Here is a 20,908-nt window from a genome sequence, read left to right as displayed (position 1 = left end):
TGAATGTTCTCAACACATTAGGAGAAAGAGCATGTTTGGGCAAGAACGATGCAGTGTGTGTTTTTCTGGATTGCAAGTGATTTGGGAAACATACTCCTTGTTTTTCCACATCGTCTAAGAAAGAACATGAGGCTTGCAAGAGACTGAAACAATGCATCCCATAACGTATTCCAGCAGTGAAAACACACGTTTCTACAAAGACTTTGAAGGAGCAAGCAAAAGCCTAGTGGTTGAGTGTTCTTTCAGAGAGAAACACACGCATTTCTTCCTTCTGGAGTGAGTTTCCAGCCAGGAATTCATATGTATTTTGTACTGTGCATAATGTAGCTACCTGCTCGGGAGTTGTGTCATTGAAGCACCTTTCCTACAGGAGCTTATTGCAACATTCATTGTTTGGCTAAGTCCTTTAGGTTTGGTTTTGGAAAGTCTTTCAACTTTGGACAAATCCCGCTTCGTACGAAATATTTTCAGAGTGCTGTTTCCAAGTGTCCACAAAGAGCTGCTGCTTGAAACTGTCCACATGCACATCTCCCATACTGGTGGGCTCGTTTCACTTCCTGGAATTTGGTTTCCTCTTCTTTGCTTGAAATGAGAAGCCTTCATTCAGCATGCTACGCACATCTTGTAGCAGTTTCAATTTTAAGCATGTTGGTGCTCTAAGAACGTTTTTTAACCTATGTAGAGTGTGTCACTCTCCAGCATTGAATACACAACTTAGAGCTCCTTTCGCACAGACACGCAAACATCTCTTTGGGAAAGTCCTAATTGTGGTCACTTGGAAAAGTAAGGGTTTCATCGAGAACATGAAGACCATCATACTTTTACACCCTGCAACCGAAAGAAATGGCTTTTTGTACATGCCAGTCTCAATTTCACTACCAAATGCTCTTCCTGTCTGCTTTCTTGAATGTTCTCAACACATTAGGAGAAAGAGCATGTTTGGGCAAGAGCGATGCAGTGTGTGTTTTTCCGGATTGCAAGTGATTTGGGAAACATACTCCTTGTTTTTCCACATCGTCTAAGAAAGAACATGAGGCTTGCAAGAGACTGAAACAATGCATCCCATAACGTATTCCAGCAGTGAAAACACACGTTTCTACAAAGACTTTGAAGGAGCAAGCAAAAGCCTAGTGGTTGAGTGTTCTTTCAGAGAGAAACACACGCATTTCTTCCTTCTGGAGTGAGTTTCCAGCCTGGAATTCATATGCATTTTGTACTGTGCAGAATGTAGCTACCTGCTCGGGTGTTGTGTCATAGAAGCCCCTTTCTTGCAGGAGCTTATTGCAACATTCATTGCTTGGCTAAGTCCTTTAGGGTTGCTTTTGGAAGGTCTTTCAACTTTGGCCAAATCCCGCTTCCTACGAAATTTTTTCGCAGCGCTGCTTCCAAGTGTCCACAAAGAGCTGCTCCTAGAAACTGTCCACATGCACATCTCCCATACTGGCATGCTCGTTTCACTACCTGGAATTTGGTTTCCTCTTCTTTCTTTGAAATGACAAGCCTTCATTCAGCATGCTACACACATCTTGTAGCAGTTTCTATTTTAAGCATGTTGGTGCTCTAAGGACGCTGTCTAACCTGTGTAGAGTGTGTCACTCTCCAGCACTGAATACACAACTTAGAGCTCCTTTCGCCACAGACACGCAAACACATGTTTTTGTGAAAGTCCTACTTCAGGTCACTTGGAAATGTAAGGGTTTCATAGAGAACATGAAATCAATCATGCTTTTGCACTCTGCAAGAGAAATAAATGGCTTTTCTACAAACCAGTCTGAAATTCACTGCAAAAGGCCCTTCTCTTCTGCTTTCTTGAATGTTCTCAACGCATTAGGTGAAAGAGCGTGTTTGAGCAAGAGTGATGCAGGTTGCGATTTCCTGGATTTCAAGTGATTTGGGAAACATAATCCGCGTTTTTCCACATTGTGTAAGAAAGAACATGAGGCCTGCAAGAGATTAAAACAATCCATCCCACAACGCATTCCAGCAGTGAAAACACACGTTTCTACAAAGACCTTGAAGGAGCAAGCAAAAGAGTAGTGGCTGAGTGTTCTTTCAGAGAGAAACACACGCATTTCTTCCTTCTGGAGTGAGTTTCCAGCCAGGAATTCATATGTATTTTGTACTGTGCATAATGTAGCTACCTGCTCGGGAGTTGTGTCATTGAAGCACCTTTCCTACAGGAGCTTATTGCAACATTCATTGTTTGGCTAAGTCCTTTAGGTTTGGTTTTGGAAAGTCTTTCAACTTTGGACAAATCCCGCTTCGTACGAAATATTTTCAGAGTGCTGTTTCCAAGTGTCCACAAAGAGCTGCTGCTTGAAACTGTCCACATGCACATCTCCCATACTGGTGGGCTCGTTTCACTTCCTGGAATTTGGTTTCCTCTTCTTTGCTTGAAATGAGAAGCCTTCATTCAGCATGCTACGCACATCTTGTAGCAGTTTCAATTTTAAGCATGTTGGTGCTCTAAGAACGTTTTTTAACCTATGTAGAGTGTGTCACTCTCCAGCATTGAATACACAACTTAGAGCTCCTTTCGCCACAGACACGCAAACATCTTTTTGGGAAAGTCCTAATTGTGGTCACTTGGAAAAGTAAGGGTTTCATCGAGAACATGAAGACCATCATACTTTTACACCCTGCAACCGAAAGAAATGGCTTTTTGTACATGCCAGTCTGAATTTCACTACCAAATGCTCTTCCTGTCTGCTTTCTTGAATGTTCTCAACACATTAGGAGAAAGAGCATGTTTGGGCAAGAGCGATGCAGTGTGTGTTTTTCTGGATTGCAAGTGATTTGGGAAACATACTCCTTGTTTTTCCACATCGTCTAAGAAAGAACATGAGGCTTGCAAGAGACTGAAACAATGCATCCCATAACGTATTCCAGCAGTGAAAACACACGTTTCTACAAAGACTTTGAAGGAGCAAGCAAAAGCCTAGTGGTTGAGTGTTCTTTCAGAGAGAAACACACGCATTTCTTCCTTCTGGAGTGAGTTTCCAGCCTGGAATTCATATGCATTTTGTACTGTGCAGAATGTAGCTACCTGCTCGGGTGTTGTGTCATAGAAGCCCCTTTCTTGCAGGAGCTTATTGCAACATTCATTGCTTGGCTAAGTCCTTTAGGGTTGCTTTTGGAAGGTCTTTCAACTTTGGCCAAATCCCGCTTCCTACGAAATTTTTTCGCAGCGCTGCTTCCAAGTGTCCACAAAGAGCTGCTCCTAGAAACTGTCCACATGCACATCTCCCATACTGGCATGCTCGTTTCACTACCTGGAATTTGGTTTCCTCTTCTTTCTTTGAAATGACAAGCCTTCATTCAGCATGCTACACACATCTTGTAGCAGTTTCTATTTTAAGCATGTTGGTGCTCTAAGGACGCTGTCTAACCTGTGTAGAGTGTGTCACTCTCCAGCACTGAATACACAACTTAGAGCTCCTTTCGCCACAGACACGCAAACACATGTTTTTGTGAAAGTCCTACTTCAGGTCACTTGGAAATGTAAGGGTTTCATAGAGAACATGAAATCAATCATGCTTTTGCACTCTGCAAGAGAAATAAATGGCTTTTCTACAAACCAGTCTGAAATTCACTGCAAAACTCCCTTCTCTTCTGCTTTCTTGAATGTTCTCAACGCATTAGGTGAAAGAGCGTGTTTGAGCAAGAGTGATGCAGGTTGCGATTTCCTGGATTTCAAGTGATTTGGGAAACATAATCCGCGTTTTTCCACATTGTGTAAGAAAGAACATGAGGCCTGCAAGAGATTAAAACAATCCATCCCACAACGCATTCCAGCAGTGAAAACACACGTTTCTACAAAGACCTTGAAGGAGCAAGCAAAAGAGTAGTGGCTGAGTGTTCTTTCAGAGAGAAACACACGCATTTCTTCCTTCTGGAGTGAGTTTCCAGCCAGGAATTCATATGTATTTTGTACTGTGCATAATGTAGCTACCTGCTCGGGAGTTGTGTCATTGAAGCACCTTTCCTACAGGAGCTTATTGCAACATTCATTGTTTGGCTAAGTCCTTTAGGTTTGGTTTTGGAAAGTCTTTCAACTTTGGACAAATCCCGCTTCGTACGAAATATTTTCAGAGTGCTGTTTCCAAGTGTCCACAAAGAGCTGCTGCTTGAAACTGTCCACATGCACATCTCCCATACTGGTGGGCTCGTTTCACTTCCTGGAATTTGGTTTCCTCTTCTTTGCTTGAAATGAGAAGCCTTCATTCAGCATGCTACGCACATCTTGTAGCAGTTTCAATTTTAAGCATGTTGGTGCTCTAAGAACGTTTTTTAACCTATGTAGAGTGTGTCACTCTCCAGCATTGAATACACAACTTAGAGCTCCTTTCGCCACAGACACGCAAACATCTTTTTGGGAAAGTCCTAATTGTGGTCACTTGGAAAAGTAAGGGTTTCATCGAGAACATGAAGACCATCATACTTTTACACCCTGCAACCGAAAGAAATGGCTTTTTGTACATGCCAGTCTGAATTTCACTACCAAATGCTCTTCCTGTCTGCTTTCTTGAATGTTCTCAACACATTAGGAGAAAGAGCATGTTTGGGCAAGAGCGATGCAGTGTGTGTTTTTCTGGATTGCAAGTGATTTGGGAAACATACTCCTTGTTTTTCCACATCGTCTAAGAAAGAACATGAGGCTTGCAAGAGACTGAAACAATGCATCCCATAACGTATTCCAGCAGTGAAAACACACGTTTCTACAAAGACTTTGAAGGAGCAAGCAAAAGCCTAGTGGTTGAGTGTTCTTTCAGAGAGAAACACACGCATTTCTTCCTTCTGGAGTGAGTTTCCAGCCTGGAATTCATATGCATTTTGTACTGTGCAGAATGTAGCTACCTGCTCGGGTGTTGTGTCATAGAAGCCCCTTTCTTGCAGGAGCTTATTGCAACATTCATTGCTTGGCTAAGTCCTTTAGGGTTGCTTTTGGAAGGTCTTTCAACTTTGGCCAAATCCCGCTTCCTACGAAATTTTTTCGCAGCGCTGCTTCCAAGTGTCCACAAAGAGCTGCTCCTAGAAACTGTCCACATGCACATCTCCCATACTGGCATGCTCGTTTCACTACCTGGAATTTGGTTTCCTCTTCTTTCTTTGAAATGACAAGCCTTCATTCAGCATGCTACACACATCTTGTAGCAGTTTCTATTTTAAGCATGTTGGTGCTCTAAGGACGCTGTCTAACCTGTGTAGAGTGTGTCACTCTCCAGCACTGAATACACAACTTAGAGCTCCTTTCGCCACAGACACGCAAACACATGTTTTTGTGAAAGTCCTACTTCAGGTCACTTGGAAATGTAAGGGTTTCATAGAGAACATGAAATCAATCATGCTTTTGCACTCTGCAAGAGAAATAAATGGCTTTTCTACAAACCAGTCTGAAATTCACTGCAAAACTCCCTTCTCTTCTGCTTTCTTGAATGTTCTCAACGCATTAGGTGAAAGAGCGTGTTTGAGCAAGAGTGATGCAGGTTGCGATTTCCTGGATTTCAAGTGATTTGGGAAACATAATCCGCGTTTTTCCACATTGTGTAAGAAAGAACATGAGGCCTGCAAGAGATTAAAACAATCCATCCCACAACGCATTCCAGCAGTGAAAACACACGTTTCTACAAAGACCTTGAAGGAGCAAGCAAAAGAGTAGTGGCTGAGTGTTCTTTCAGAGAGAAACACACGCATTTCTTCCTTCTGGAGTGAGTTTCCAGCCAGGAATTCATATGTATTTTGTACTGTGCATAATGTAGCTACCTGCTCGGGAGTTGTGTCATTGAAGCACCTTTCCTACAGGAGCTTATTGCAACATTCATTGTTTGGCTAAGTCCTTTAGGTTTGGTTTTGGAAAGTCTTTCAACTTTGGACAAATCCCGCTTCGTACGAAATATTTTCAGAGTGCTGTTTCCAAGTGTCCACAAAGAGCTGCTGCTTGAAACTGTCCACATGCACATCTCCCATACTGGTGGGCTCGTTTCACTTCCTGGAATTTGGTTTCCTCTTCTTTGCTTGAAATGAGAAGCCTTCATTCAGCATGCTACGCACATCTTGTAGCAGTTTCAATTTTAAGCATGTTGGTGCTCTAAGAACGTTTTTTAACCTATGTAGAGTGTGTCACTCTCCAGCATTGAATACACAACTTAGAGCTCCTTTCGCCACAGACACGCAAACATCTTTTTGGGAAAGTCCTAATTGTGGTCACTTGGAAAAGTAAGGGTTTCATCGAGAACATGAAGACCATCATACTTTTACACCCTGCAACCGAAAGAAATGGCTTTTTGTACATGCCAGTCTGAATTTCACTACCAAATGCTCTTCCTGTCTGCTTTCTTGAATGTTCTCAACACATTAGGAGAAAGAGCATGTTTGGGCAAGAGCGATGCAGTGTGTGTTTTTCTGGATTGCAAGTGATTTGGGAAACATACTCCTTGTTTTTCCACATCGTCTAAGAAAGAACATGAGGCTTGCAAGAGACTGAAACAATGCATCCCATAACGTATTCCAGCAGTGAAAACACACGTTTCTACAAAGACTTTGAAGGAGCAAGCAAAAGCCTAGTGGTTGAGTGTTCTTTCAGAGAGAAACACACGCATTTCTTCCTTCTGGAGTGAGTTTCCAGCCTGGAATTCATATGCATTTTGTACTGTGCAGAATGTAGCTACCTGCTCGGGTGTTGTGTCATAGAAGCCCCTTTCTTGCAGGAGCTTATTGCAACATTCATTGCTTGGCTAAGTCCTTTAGGGTTGCTTTTGGAAGGTCTTTCAACTTTGGCCAAATCCCGCTTCCTACGAAATTTTTTCGCAGCGCTGCTTCCAAGTGTCCACAAAGAGCTGCTCCTAGAAACTGTCCACATGCACATCTCCCATACTGGCATGCTCGTTTCACTACCTGGAATTTGGTTTCCTCTTCTTTCTTTGAAATGACAAGCCTTCATTCAGCATGCTACACACATCTTGTAGCAGTTTCTATTTTAAGCATGTTGGTGCTCTAAGGACGCTGTCTAACCTGTGTAGAGTGTGTCACTCTCCAGCACTGAATACACAACTTAGAGCTCCTTTCGCCACAGACACGCAAACACATGTTTTTGTGAAAGTCCTACTTCAGGTCACTTGGAAATGTAAGGGTTTCATAGAGAACATGAAATCAATCATGCTTTTGCACTCTGCAAGAGAAATAAATGGCTTTTCTACAAACCAGTCTGAAATTCACTGCAAAACTCCCTTCTCTTCTGCTTTCTTGAATGTTCTCAACGCATTAGGTGAAAGAGCGTGTTTGAGCAAGAGTGATGCAGGTTGCGATTTCCTGGATTTCAAGTGATTTGGGAAACATAATCCGCGTTTTTCCACATTGTGTAAGAAAGAACATGAGGCCTGCAAGAGATTAAAACAATCCATCCCACAACGCATTCCAGCAGTGAAAACACACGTTTCTACAAAGACCTTGAAGGAGCAAGCAAAAGAGTAGTGGCTGAGTGTTCTTTCAGAGAGAAACACACGCATTTCTTCCTTCTGGAGTGAGTTTCCAGCCAGGAATTCATATGTATTTTGTACTGTGCATAATGTAGCTACCTGCTCGGGAGTTGTGTCATTGAAGCACCTTTCCTACAGGAGCTTATTGCAACATTCATTGTTTGGCTAAGTCCTTTAGGTTTGGTTTTGGAAAGTCTTTCAACTTTGGACAAATCCCGCTTCGTACGAAATATTTTCAGAGTGCTGTTTCCAAGTGTCCACAAAGAGCTGCTGCTTGAAACTGTCCACATGCACATCTCCCATACTGGTGGGCTCGTTTCACTTCCTGGAATTTGGTTTCCTCTTCTTTGCTTGAAATGAGAAGCCTTCATTCAGCATGCTATGCACATCTTGTAGCAGTTTCAATTTTAAGCATGTTGGTGCTCTAAGAACGTTTTTTAACCTATGTAGAGTGTGTCACTCTCCAGCATTGAATACACAACTTAGAGCTCCTTTCGCCACAGACACGCAAACATCTTTTTGGGAAAGTCCTAATTGTGGTCACTTGGAAAAGTAAGGGTTTCATCGAGAACATGAAGACCATCATACTTTTACACCCTGCAACCGAAAGAAATGGCTTTTTGTACATGCCAGTCTGAATTTCACTACCAAATGCTCTTCCTGTCTGCTTTCTTGAATGTTCTCAACACATTAGGAGAAAGAGCATGTTTGGGCAAGAGCGATGCAGTGTGTGTTTTTCTGGATTGCAAGTGATTTGGGAAACATACTCCTTGTTTTTCCACATCGTCTAAGAAAGAACATGAGGCTTGCAAGAGACTGAAACAATGCATCCCATAACGTATTCCAGCAGTGAAAACACACGTTTCTACAAAGACTTTGAAGGAGCAAGCAAAAGCCTAGTGGTTGAGTGTTCTTTCAGAGAGAAACACACGCATTTCTTCCTTCTGGAGTGAGTTTCCAGCCTGGAATTCATATGCATTTTGTACTGTGCAGAATGTAGCTACCTGCTCGGGTGTTGTGTCATAGAAGCCCCTTTCTTGCAGGAGCTTATTGCAACATTCATTGCTTGGCTAAGTCCTTTAGGGTTGCTTTTGGAAGGTCTTTCAACTTTGGCCAAATCCCGCTTCCTACGAAATTTTTTCGCAGCGCTGCTTCCAAGTGTCCACAAAGAGCTGCTCCTAGAAACTGTCCACATGCACATCTCCCATACTGGCATGCTCGTTTCACTACCTGGAATTTGGTTTCCTCTTCTTTCTTTGAAATGACAAGCCTTCATTCAGCATGCTACACACATCTTGTAGCAGTTTCTATTTTAAGCATGTTGGTGCTCTAAGGACGCTGTCTAACCTGTGTAGAGTGTGTCACTCTCCAGCACTGAATACACAACTTAGAGCTCCTTTCGCCACAGACACGCAAACACATGTTTTTGTGAAAGTCCTACTTCAGGTCACTTGGAAATGTAAGGGTTTCATAGAGAACATGAAATCAATCATGCTTTTGCACTCTGCAAGAGAAATAAATGGCTTTTCTACAAACCAGTCTGAAATTCACTGCAAAACTCCCTTCTCTTCTGCTTTCTTGAATGTTCTCAACGCATTAGGTGAAAGAGCGTGTTTGAGCAAGAGTGATGCAGGTTGCGATTTCCTGGATTTCAAGTGATTTGGGAAACATAATCCGCGTTTTTCCACATTGTGTAAGAAAGAACATGAGGCCTGCAAGAGATTAAAACAATCCATCCCACAACGCATTCCAGCAGTGAAAACACACGTTTCTACAAAGACCTTGAAGGAGCAAGCAAAAGAGTAGTGGCTGAGTGTTCTTTCAGAGAGAAACACACGCATTTCTTCCTTCTGGAGTGAGTTTCCAGCCAGGAATTCATATGTATTTTGTACTGTGCATAATGTAGCTACCTGCTCGGGAGTTGTGTCATTGAAGCACCTTTCCTACAGGAGCTTATTGCAACATTCATTGTTTGGCTAAGTCCTTTAGGTTTGGTTTTGGAAAGTCTTTCAACTTTGGACAAATCCCGCTTCGTACGAAATATTTTCAGAGTGCTGTTTCCAAGTGTCCACAAAGAGCTGCTGCTTGAAACTGTCCACATGCACATCTCCCATACTGGTGGGCTCGTTTCACTTCCTGGAATTTGGTTTCCTCTTCTTTGCTTGAAATGAGAAGCCTTCATTCAGCATGCTACGCACATCTTGTAGCAGTTTCAATTTTAAGCATGTTGGTGCTCTAAGAACGTTTTTTAACCTATGTAGAGTGTGTCACTCTCCAGCATTGAATACACAACTTAGAGCTCCTTTCGCCACAGACACGCAAACATCTTTTTGGGAAAGTCCTAATTGTGGTCACTTGGAAAAGTAAGGGTTTCATCGAGAACATGAAGACCATCATACTTTTACACCCTGCAACCGAAAGAAATGGCTTTTTGTACATGCCAGTCTCAATTTCACTACCAAATGCTCTTCCTGTCTGCTTTCTTGAATGTTCTCAACACATTAGGAGAAAGAGCATGTTTGGGCAAGAGCGATGCAGTGTGTGTTTTTCTGGATTGCAAGTGATTTGGGAAACATACTCCTTGTTTTTCCACATCGTCTAAGAAAGAACATGAGGCTTGCAAGAGACTGAAACAATGCATCCCATAACGTATTCCAGCAGTGAAAACACACGTTTCTACAAAGACTTTGAAGGAGCAAGCAAAAGCCTAGTGGTTGAGTGTTCTTTCAGAGAGAAACACACGCATTTCTTCCTTCTGGAGTGAGTTTCCAGCCTGGAATTCATATGCATTTTGTACTGTGCAGAATGTAGCTACCTGCTCGGGTGTTGTGTCATAGAAGCCCCTTTCTTGCAGGAGCTTATTGCAACATTCATTGCTTGGCTAAGTCCTTTAGGGTTGCTTTTGGAAGGTCTTTCAACTTTGGCCAAATCCCGCTTCCTACGAAATTTTTTCGCAGCGCTGCTTCCAAGTGTCCACAAAGAGCTGCTCCTAGAAACTGTCCACATGCACATCTCCCATACTGGCATGCTCGTTTCACTACCTGGAATTTGGTTTCCTCTTCTTTCTTTGAAATGACAAGCCTTCATTCAGCATGCTACACACATCTTGTAGCAGTTTCTATTTTAAGCATGTTGGTGCTCTAAGGACGCTGTCTAACCTGTGTAGAGTGTGTCACTCTCCAGCACTGAATACACAACTTAGAGCTCCTTTCGCCACAGACACGCAAACACATGTTTTTGTGAAAGTCCTACTTCAGGTCACTTGGAAATGTAAGGGTTTCATAGAGAACATGAAATCAATCATGCTTTTGCACTCTGCAAGAGAAATAAATGGCTTTTCTACAAACCAGTCTGAAATTCACTGCAAAACTCCCTTCTCTTCTGCTTTCTTGAATGTTCTCAACGCATTAGGTGAAAGAGCGTGTTTGAGCAAGAGTGATGCAGGTTGCGATTTCCTGGATTTCAAGTGATTTGGGAAACATAATCCGCGTTTTTCCACATTGTGTAAGAAAGAACATGAGGCCTGCAAGAGATTAAAACAATCCATCCCACAACGCATTCCAGCAGTGAAAACACACGTTTCTACAAAGACCTTGAAGGAGCAAGCAAAAGAGTAGTGGCTGAGTGTTCTTTCAGAGAGAAACACACGCATTTCTTCCTTCTGGAGTGAGTTTCCAGCCAGGAATTCATATGTATTTTGTACTGTGCATAATGTAGCTACCTGCTCGGGAGTTGTGTCATTGAAGCACCTTTCCTACAGGAGCTTATTGCAACATTCATTGTTTGGCTAAGTCCTTTAGGTTTGGTTTTGGAAAGTCTTTCAACTTTGGACAAATCCCGCTTCGTACGAAATATTTTCAGAGTGCTGTTTCCAAGTGTCCACAAAGAGCTGCTGCTTGAAACTGTCCACATGCACATCTCCCATACTGGTGGGCTCGTTTCACTTCCTGGAATTTGGTTTCCTCTTCTTTGCTTGAAATGAGAAGCCTTCATTCAGCATGCTACGCACATCTTGTAGCAGTTTCAATTTTAAGCATGTTGGTGCTCTAAGAACGTTTTTTAACCTATGTAGAGTGTGTCACTCTCCAGCATTGAATACACAACTTAGAGCTCCTTTCGCCACAGACACGCAAACATCTTTTTGGGAAAGTCCTAATTGTGGTCACTTGGAAAAGTAAGGGTTTCATCGAGAACATGAAGACCATCATACTTTTACACCCTGCAACCGAAAGAAATGGCTTTTTGTACATGCCAGTCTGAATTTCACTACCAAATGCTCTTCCTGTCTGCTTTCTTGAATGTTCTCAACACATTAGGAGAAAGAGCATGTTTGGGCAAGAGCGATGCAGTGTGTGTTTTTCTGGATTGCAAGTGATTTGGGAAACATACTCCTTGTTTTTCCACATCGTCTAAGAAAGAACATGAGGCTTGCAAGAGACTGAAACAATGCATCCCATAACGTATTCCAGCAGTGAAAACACACGTTTCTACAAAGACTTTGAAGGAGCAAGCAAAAGCCTAGTGGTTGAGTGTTCTTTCAGAGAGAAACACACGCATTTCTTCCTTCTGGAGTGAGTTTCCAGCCTGGAATTCATATGCATTTTGTACTGTGCAGAATGTAGCTACCTGCTCGGGTGTTGTGTCATAGAAGCCCCTTTCTTGCAGGAGCTTATTGCAACATTCATTGCTTGGCTAAGTCCTTTAGGGTTGCTTTTGGAAGGTCTTTCAACTTTGGCCAAATCCCGCTTCCTACGAAATTTTTTCGCAGCGCTGCTTCCAAGTGTCCACAAAGAGCTGCTCCTAGAAACTGTCCACATGCACATCTCCCATACTGGCATGCTCGTTTCACTACCTGGAATTTGGTTTCCTCTTCTTTCTTTGAAATGACAAGCCTTCATTCAGCATGCTACACACATCTTGTAGCAGTTTCTATTTTAAGCATGTTGGTGCTCTAAGGACGCTGTCTAACCTGTGTAGAGTGTGTCACTCTCCAGCACTGAATACACAACTTAGAGCTCCTTTCGCCACAGACACGCAAACACATGTTTTTGTGAAAGTCCTACTTCAGGTCACTTGGAAATGTAAGGGTTTCATAGAGAACATGAAATCAATCATGCTTTTGCACTCTGCAAGAGAAATAAATGGCTTTTCTACAAACCAGTCTGAAATTCACTGCAAAACTCCCTTCTCTTCTGCTTTCTTGAATGTTCTCAACGCATTAGGTGAAAGAGCGTGTTTGAGCAAGAGTGATGCAGGTTGCGATTTCCTGGATTTCAAGTGATTTGGGAAACATAATCCGCGTTTTTCCACATTGTGTAAGAAAGAACATGAGGCCTGCAAGAGATTAAAACAATCCATCCCACAACGCATTCCAGCAGTGAAAACACACGTTTCTACAAAGACCTTGAAGGAGCAAGCAAAAGAGTAGTGGCTGAGTGTTCTTTCAGAGAGAAACACACGCATTTCTTCCTTCTGGAGTGAGTTTCCAGCCAGGAATTCATATGTATTTTGTACTGTGCATAATGTAGCTACCTGCTCGGGAGTTGTGTCATTGAAGCACCTTTCCTACAGGAGCTTATTGCAACATTCATTGTTTGGCTAAGTCCTTTAGGTTTGGTTTTGGAAAGTCTTTCAACTTTGGACAAATCCCGCTTCGTACGAAATATTTTCAGAGTGCTGTTTCCAAGTGTCCACAAAGAGCTGCTGCTTGAAACTGTCCACATGCACATCTCCCATACTGGTGGGCTCGTTTCACTTCCTGGAATTTGGTTTCCTCTTCTTTGCTTGAAATGAGAAGCCTTCATTCAGCATGCTACGCACATCTTGTAGCAGTTTCAATTTTAAGCATGTTGGTGCTCTAAGAACGTTTTTTAACCTATGTAGAGTGTGTCACTCTCCAGCATTGAATACACAACTTAGAGCTCCTTTCGCCACAGACACGCAAACATCTTTTTGGGAAAGTCCTAATTGTGGTCACTTGGAAAAGTAAGGGTTTCATCGAGAACATGAAGACCATCATACTTTTACACCCTGCAACCGAAAGAAATGGCTTTTTGTACATGCCAGTCTGAATTTCACTACCAAATGCTCTTCCTGTCTGCTTTCTTGAATGTTCTCAACACATTAGGAGAAAGAGCATGTTTGGGCAAGAGCGATGCAGTGTGTGTTTTTCTGGATTGCAAGTGATTTGGGAAACATACTCCTTGTTTTTCCACATCGTCTAAGAAAGAACATGAGGCTTGCAAGAGACTGAAACAATGCATCCCATAACGTATTCCAGCAGTGAAAACACACGTTTCTACAAAGACTTTGAAGGAGCAAGCAAAAGCCTAGTGGTTGAGTGTTCTTTCAGAGAGAAACACACGCATTTCTTCCTTCTGGAGTGAGTTTCCAGCCTGGAATTCATATGCATTTTGTACTGTGCAGAATGTAGCTACCTGCTCGGGTGTTGTGTCATAGAAGCCCCTTTCTTGCAGGAGCTTATTGCAACATTCATTGCTTGGCTAAGTCCTTTAGGGTTGCTTTTGGAAGGTCTTTCAACTTTGGCCAAATCCCGCTTCCTACGAAATTTTTTCGCAGCGCTGCTTCCAAGTGTCCACAAAGAGCTGCTCCTAGAAACTGTCCACATGCACATCTCCCATACTGGCATGCTCGTTTCACTACCTGGAATTTGGTTTCCTCTTCTTTCTTTGAAATGACAAGCCTTCATTCAGCATGCTACACACATCTTGTAGCAGTTTCTATTTTAAGCATGTTGGTGCTCTAAGGACGCTGTCTAACCTGTGTAGAGTGTGTCACTCTCCAGCACTGAATACACAACTTAGAGCTCCTTTCGCCACAGACACGCAAACACATGTTTTTGTGAAAGTCCTACTTCAGGTCACTTGGAAATGTAAGGGTTTCATAGAGAACATGAAATCAATCATGCTTTTGCACTCTGCAAGAGAAATAAATGGCTTTTCTACAAACCAGTCTGAAATTCACTGCAAAACTCCCTTCTCTTCTGCTTTCTTGAATGTTCTCAACGCATTAGGTGAAAGAGCGTGTTTGAGCAAGAGTGATGCAGGTTGCGATTTCCTGGATTTCAAGTGATTTGGGAAACATAATCCGCGTTTTTCCACATTGTGTAAGAAAGAACATGAGGCCTGCAAGAGATTAAAACAATCCATCCCACAACGCATTCCAGCAGTGAAAACACACGTTTCTACAAAGACCTTGAAGGAGCAAGCAAAAGAGTAGTGGCTGAGTGTTCTTTCAGAGAGAAACACACGCATTTCTTCCTTCTGGAGTGAGTTTCCAGCCAGGAATTCATATGTATTTTGTACTGTGCATAATGTAGCTACCTGCTCGGGAGTTGTGTCATTGAAGCACCTTTCCTACAGGAGCTTATTGCAACATTCATTGTTTGGCTAAGTCCTTTAGGTTTGGTTTTGGAAAGTCTTTCAACTTTGGACAAATCCCGCTTCGTACGAAATATTTTCAGAGTGCTGTTTCCAAGTGTCCACAAAGAGCTGCTGCTTGAAACTGTCCACATGCACATCTCCCATACTGGTGGGCTCGTTTCACTTCCTGGAATTTGGTTTCCTCTTCTTTGCTTGAAATGAGAAGCCTTCATTCAGCATGCTACGCACATCTTGTAGCAGTTTCAATTTTAAGCATGTTGGTGCTCTAAGAACGTTTTTTAACCTATGTAGAGTGTGTCACTCTCCAGCATTGAATACACAACTTAGAGCTCCTTTCGCCACAGACACGCAAACATCTTTTTGGGAAAGTCCTAATTGTGGTCACTTGGAAAAGTAAGGGTTTCATCGAGAACATGAAGACCATCATACTTTTACACCCTGCAACCGAAAGAAATGGCTTTTTGTACATGCCAGTCTGAATTTCACTACCAAATGCTCTTCCTGTCTGCTTTCTTGAATGTTCTCAACACATTAGGAGAAAGAGCATGTTTGGGCAAGAGCGATGCAGTGTGTGTTTTTCTGGATTGCAAGTGATTTGGGAAACATACTCCTTGTTTTTCCACATCGTCTAAGAAAGAACATGAGGCTTGCAAGAGACTGAAACAATGCATCCCATAACGTATTCCAGCAGTGAAAACACACGTTTCTACAAAGACTTTGAAGGAGCAAGCAAAAGCCTAGTGGTTGAGTGTTCTTTCAGAGAGAAACACACGCATTTCTTCCTTCTGGAGTGAGTTTCCAGCCTGGAATTCATATGCATTTTGTACTGTGCAGAATGTAGCTACCTGCTCGGGTGTTGTGTCATAGAAGCCCCTTTCTTGCAGGAGCTTATTGCAACATTCATTGCTTGGCTAAGTCCTTTAGGGTTGCTTTTGGAAGGTCTTTCAACTTTGGCCAAATCCCGCTTCCTACGAAATTTTTTCGCAGCGCTGCTTCCAAGTGTCCACAAAGAGCTGCTCCTAGAAACTGTCCACATGCACATCTCCCATACTGGCATGCTCGTTTCACTACCTGGAATTTGGTTTCCTCTTCTTTCTTTGAAATGACAAGCCTTCATTCAGCATGCTACACACATCTTGTAGCAGTTTCTATTTTAAGCATGTTGGTGCTCTAAGGACGCTGTCTAACCTGTGTAGAGTGTGTCACTCTCCAGCACTGAATACACAACTTAGAGCTCCTTTCGCCACAGACACGCAAACACATGTTTTTGTGAAAGTCCTACTTCAGGTCACTTGGAAATGTAAGGGTTTCATAGAGAACATGAAATCAATCATGCTTTTGCACTCTGCAAGAGAAATAAATGGCTTTTCTACAAACCAGTCTGAAATTCACTGCAAAACTCCCTTCTCTTCTGCTTTCTTGAATGTTCTCAACGCATTAGGTGAAAGAGCGTGTTTGAGCAAGAGTGATGCAGGTTGCGATTTCCTGGATTTCAAGTGATTTGGGAAACATAATCCGCGTTTTTCCACATTGTGTAAGAAAGAACATGAGGCCTGCAAGAGATTAAAACAATCCATCCCACAACGCATTCCAGCAGTGAAAACACACGTTTCTACAAAGACCTTGAAGGAGCAAGCAAAAGAGTAGTGGCTGAGTGTTCTTTCAGAGAGAAACACACGCATTTCTTCCTTCTGGAGTGAGTTTCCAGCCAGGAATTCATATGTATTTTGTACTGTGCATAATGTAGCTACCTGCTCGGGAGTTGTGTCATTGAAGCACCTTTCCTACAGGAGCTTATTGCAACATTCATTGTTTGGCTAAGTCCTTTAGGTTTGGTTTTGGAAAGTCTTTCAACTTTGGACAAATCCCGCTTCGTACGAAATATTTTCAGAGTGCTGTTTCCAAGTGTCCACAAAGAGCTGCTGCTTGAAACTGTCCACATGCACATCTCCCATACTGGTGGGCTCGTTTCACTTCCTGGAATTTGGTTTCCTCTTCTTTGCTTGAAATGAGAAGCCTTCATTCAGCATGCTACGCACATCTTGTAGCAGTTTCAATTTTAAGCATGTTGGTGCTCTAAGAACGTTTTTTAACCTATGTAGAGTGTGTCACTCTCCAGCATTGAATACACAACTTAGAGCTCCTTTCGCCACAGACACGCAAACATCTTTTTGGGAAAGTCCTAATTGTGGTCACTTGGAAAAGTAAGGGTTTCATCGAGAACATGAAGACCATCATACTTTTACACCCTGCAACCGAAAGAAATGGCTTTTTGTACATGCCAGTCTGAATTTCACTACCAAATGCTCTTCCTTTCTGCTTTCTTGAATGTTCTCAACACATTAGGAGAAAGAGCATGTTTGGGCAAGAGCGATGCAGTGTGTGTTTTTCTGGATTGCAAGTGATTTGGGAAACATACTCCTTGTTTTTCCACATCGTCTAAGAAAGAACATGAGGCTTGCAAGAGACTGAAACAATGCATCCCATAACGTATTCCAGCAGTGAAAACACACGTTTCTACAAAGACTTTGAAGGAGCAAGCAAAAGCCTAGTGGTTGAGTGTTCTTTCAGAGAGAAACACACGCATTTCTTCCTTCTGGAGTGAGTTTCCAGCCTGGAATTCATATGCATTTTGTACTGTGCAGAATGTAGCTACCTGCTCGGGTGTTGTGTCATAGAAGCCCCTTTCTTGCAGGAGCTTATTGCAACATTCATTGCTTGGCTAAGTCCTTTAGGGTTGCTTTTGGAAGGTCTTTCAACTTTGGCCAAATCCCGCTTCCTACGAAATTTTTTCGCAGCGCTGCTTCCAAGTGTCCACAAAGAGCTGCTCCTAGAAACTGTCCACATGCACATCTCCCATACTGGCATGCTCGTTTCACTACCTGGAATTTGGTTTCCTCTTCTTTCTTTGAAATGACAAGCCTTCATTCAGCATGCTACACACATCTTGTAGCAGTTTCTATTTTAAGCATGTTGGTGCTCTAAGGACGCTGTCTAACCTGTGTAGAGTGTGTCACTCTCCAGCACTGAATACACAACTTAGAGCTCCTTTCGCCACAGACACGCAAACACATGTTTTTGTGAAAGTCCTACTTCAGGTCACTTGGAAATGTAAGGGTTTCATAGAGAACATGAAATCAATCATGCTTTTGCACTCTGCAAGAGAAATAAATGGCTTTTCTACAAACCAGTCTGAAATTCACTGCAAAACTCCCTTCTCTTCTGCTTTCTTGAATGTTCTCAACGCATTAGGTGAAAGAGCGTGTTTGAGCAAGAGTGATGCAGGTTGCGATTTCCTGGATTTCAAGTGATTTGGGAAACATAATCCGCGTTTTTCCACATTGTGTAAGAAAGAACATGAGGCCTGCAAGAGATTAAAACAATCCATCCCACAACGCATTCCAGCAGTGAAAACACACGTTTCTACAAAGACCTTGAAGGAGCAAGCAAAAGAGTAGTGGCTGAGTGTTCTTTCAGAGAGAAACACACGCATTTCTTCCTTCTGGAGTGAGTTTCCAGCCAGGAATTCATATGTATTTTGTACTGTGCATAATGTAGCTACCTGCTCGGGAGTTGTGTCATTGAAGCACCTTTCCTACAGGAGCTTATTGCAACATTCATTGTTTGGCTAAGTCCTTTAGGTTTGGTTTTGGAAAGTCTTTCAACTTTGGACAAATCCCGCTTCGTACGAAATATTTTCAGAGTGCTGTTTCCAAGTGTCCACAAAGAGCTGCTGCTTGAAACTGTCCACATGCACATCTCCCATACTGGTGGGCTCGTTTCACTTCCTGGAATTTGGTTTCCTCTTCTTTGCTTGAAATGAGAAGCCTTCATTCAGCATGCTACGCACATCTTGTAGCAGTTTCAATTTTAAGCATGTTGGTGCTCTAAGAACGTTTTTTAACCTATGTAGAGTGTGTCACTCTCCAGCATTGAATACACAACTTAGAGCTCCTTTCGCCACAGACACGCAAACATCTTTTTGGGAAAGTCCTAATTGTGGTCACTTGGAAAAGTAAGGGTTTCATCGAGAACATGAAGACCATCATACTTTTACACCCTGCAACCGAAAGAAATGGCTTTTTGTACATGCCAGTCTGAATTTCACTACCAAATGCTCTTCCTGTCTGCTTTCTTGAATGTTCTCAACACATTAGGAGAAAGAGCATGTTTGGGCAAGAGCGATGCAGTGTGTGTTTTTCTGGATTGCAAGTGATTTGGGAAACATACTCCTTGTTTTTCCACATCGTCTAAGAAAGAACATGAGGCTTGCAAGAGACTGAAACAATGCATCCCATAACGTATTCCAGCAGTGAAAACACACGTTTCTACAAAGACTTTGAAGGAGCAAGCAAAAGCCTAGTGGTTGAGTGTTCTTTCAGAGAGAAACACACGCATTTCTTCCTTCTGGAGTGAGTTTCCAGCCTGGAATTCATATGCATTTTGTACTGTGCAGAATGTAGCTACCTGCTCGGGTGTTGTGTCATAGAAGCCCCTTTCTTGCAGGAGCTTATTGCAACATTCATTGCTTGGCTAAGTCCTTTAGGGTTGCTTTTGGAAGGTCTTTCAACTTTGGCCAAATCCCGCTTCCTACGAAATTTTTTCGCAGCGCTGCTTCCAAGTGTCCACAAAGAGCTGCTCCTAGAAACTGTCCACATGCACATCTCCCATACTGGCATGCTCGTTTCACTACCTGGAATTTGGTTTCCTCTTCTTTCTTTGAAATGACAAGCCTTCATTCAGCATGCTACACACATCTTGTAGCAGTTTCTATTTTAAGCATGTTGGTGCTCTAAGGACGCTGTCTAACCTGTGTAGAGTGTGTCACTCTCCAGCACTGAATACACAACTTAGAGCTCCTTTCGCCACAGACACGCAAACACATGTTTTTGTGAAAGTCCTACTTCAGGTCACTTGGAAATGTAAGGGTTTCATAGAGAACATGAAATCAATCATGCTTTTGCACTCTGCAAGAGAAATAAATGGCTTTTCTACAAACCAGTCTGAAATTCACTGCAAAACTCCCTTCTCTTCTGCTTTCTTGAATGTTCTCAACGCATTAGGTGAAAGAGCGTGTTTGAGCAAGAGTGATGCAGGTTGCGATTTCCTGGATTTCAAGTGATTTGGGAAACATAATCCGCGTTTTTCCACATTGTGTAAGAAAGAACATGAGGCCTGCAAGAGATTAAAACAATCCATCCCACAACGCATTCCAGCAGTGAAAACACACGTTTCTACAAAGACCTTGAAGGAGCAAGCAAAAGAGTAGTGGCTGAGTGTTCTTTCAGAGAGAAACACACGCATTTCTTCCTTCTGGAGTGAGTTTCCAGCCAGGAATTCATATGTATTTTGTACTGTGCATAATGTAGCTACCTGCTCGGGAGTTGTGTCATTGAAGCACCTTTCCTACAGGAGCTTATTGCAACATTCATTGTTTGGCTAAGTCCTTTAGGTTTGGTTTTGGAAAGTCTTTCAACTTTGGACAAATCCCGCTTCGTACGAAATATTTTCAGAGTGCTGTTTCCAAGTGTCCACAAAGAGCTGCTGCTTGAAACTGTCCACATGCACATCTCCCATACTGGTGGGCTCGTTTCACTTCCTGGAATTTGGTTTCCTCTTCTTTGCTTGAAATGAGAAGCCTTCATTCAGCATGCTACGCACATCTTGTAGCAGTTTCAATTTTAAGCATGTTGGTGCTCTAAGAACGTTTTTTAACCTATGTAGAGTGTGTCACTCTCCAGCATTGAATACACAACTTAGAGCTCCTTTCGCCACAGACACGCAAACATCTTTTTGGGAAAGTCCTAATTGTGGTCACTTGGAAAAGTAAGGGTTTCATCGAGAACATGAAGACCATCATACTTTTACACCCTGCAACCGAAAGAAATGGCTTTTTGTACATGCCAGTCTGAATTTCACTACCAAATGCTCTTCCTGTCTGCTTTCTTGAATGTTCTCAACACATTAGGAGAAAGAGCATGTTTGGGCAAGAGCGATGCAGTGTGTGTTTTTCTGGATTGCAAGTGATTT

The sequence above is a fragment of the Miniopterus schreibersii genome (assembly GCF_964146895.1).
Source record: "Miniopterus schreibersii genome assembly, chromosome: 6".
Lineage (NCBI taxonomy): Eukaryota > Metazoa > Chordata > Mammalia > Chiroptera > Miniopteridae > Miniopterus > Miniopterus schreibersii.
The sequence above is the reverse complement of the archived record's forward strand: the minus strand, read 5'-3'. Positions refer to the sequence as shown.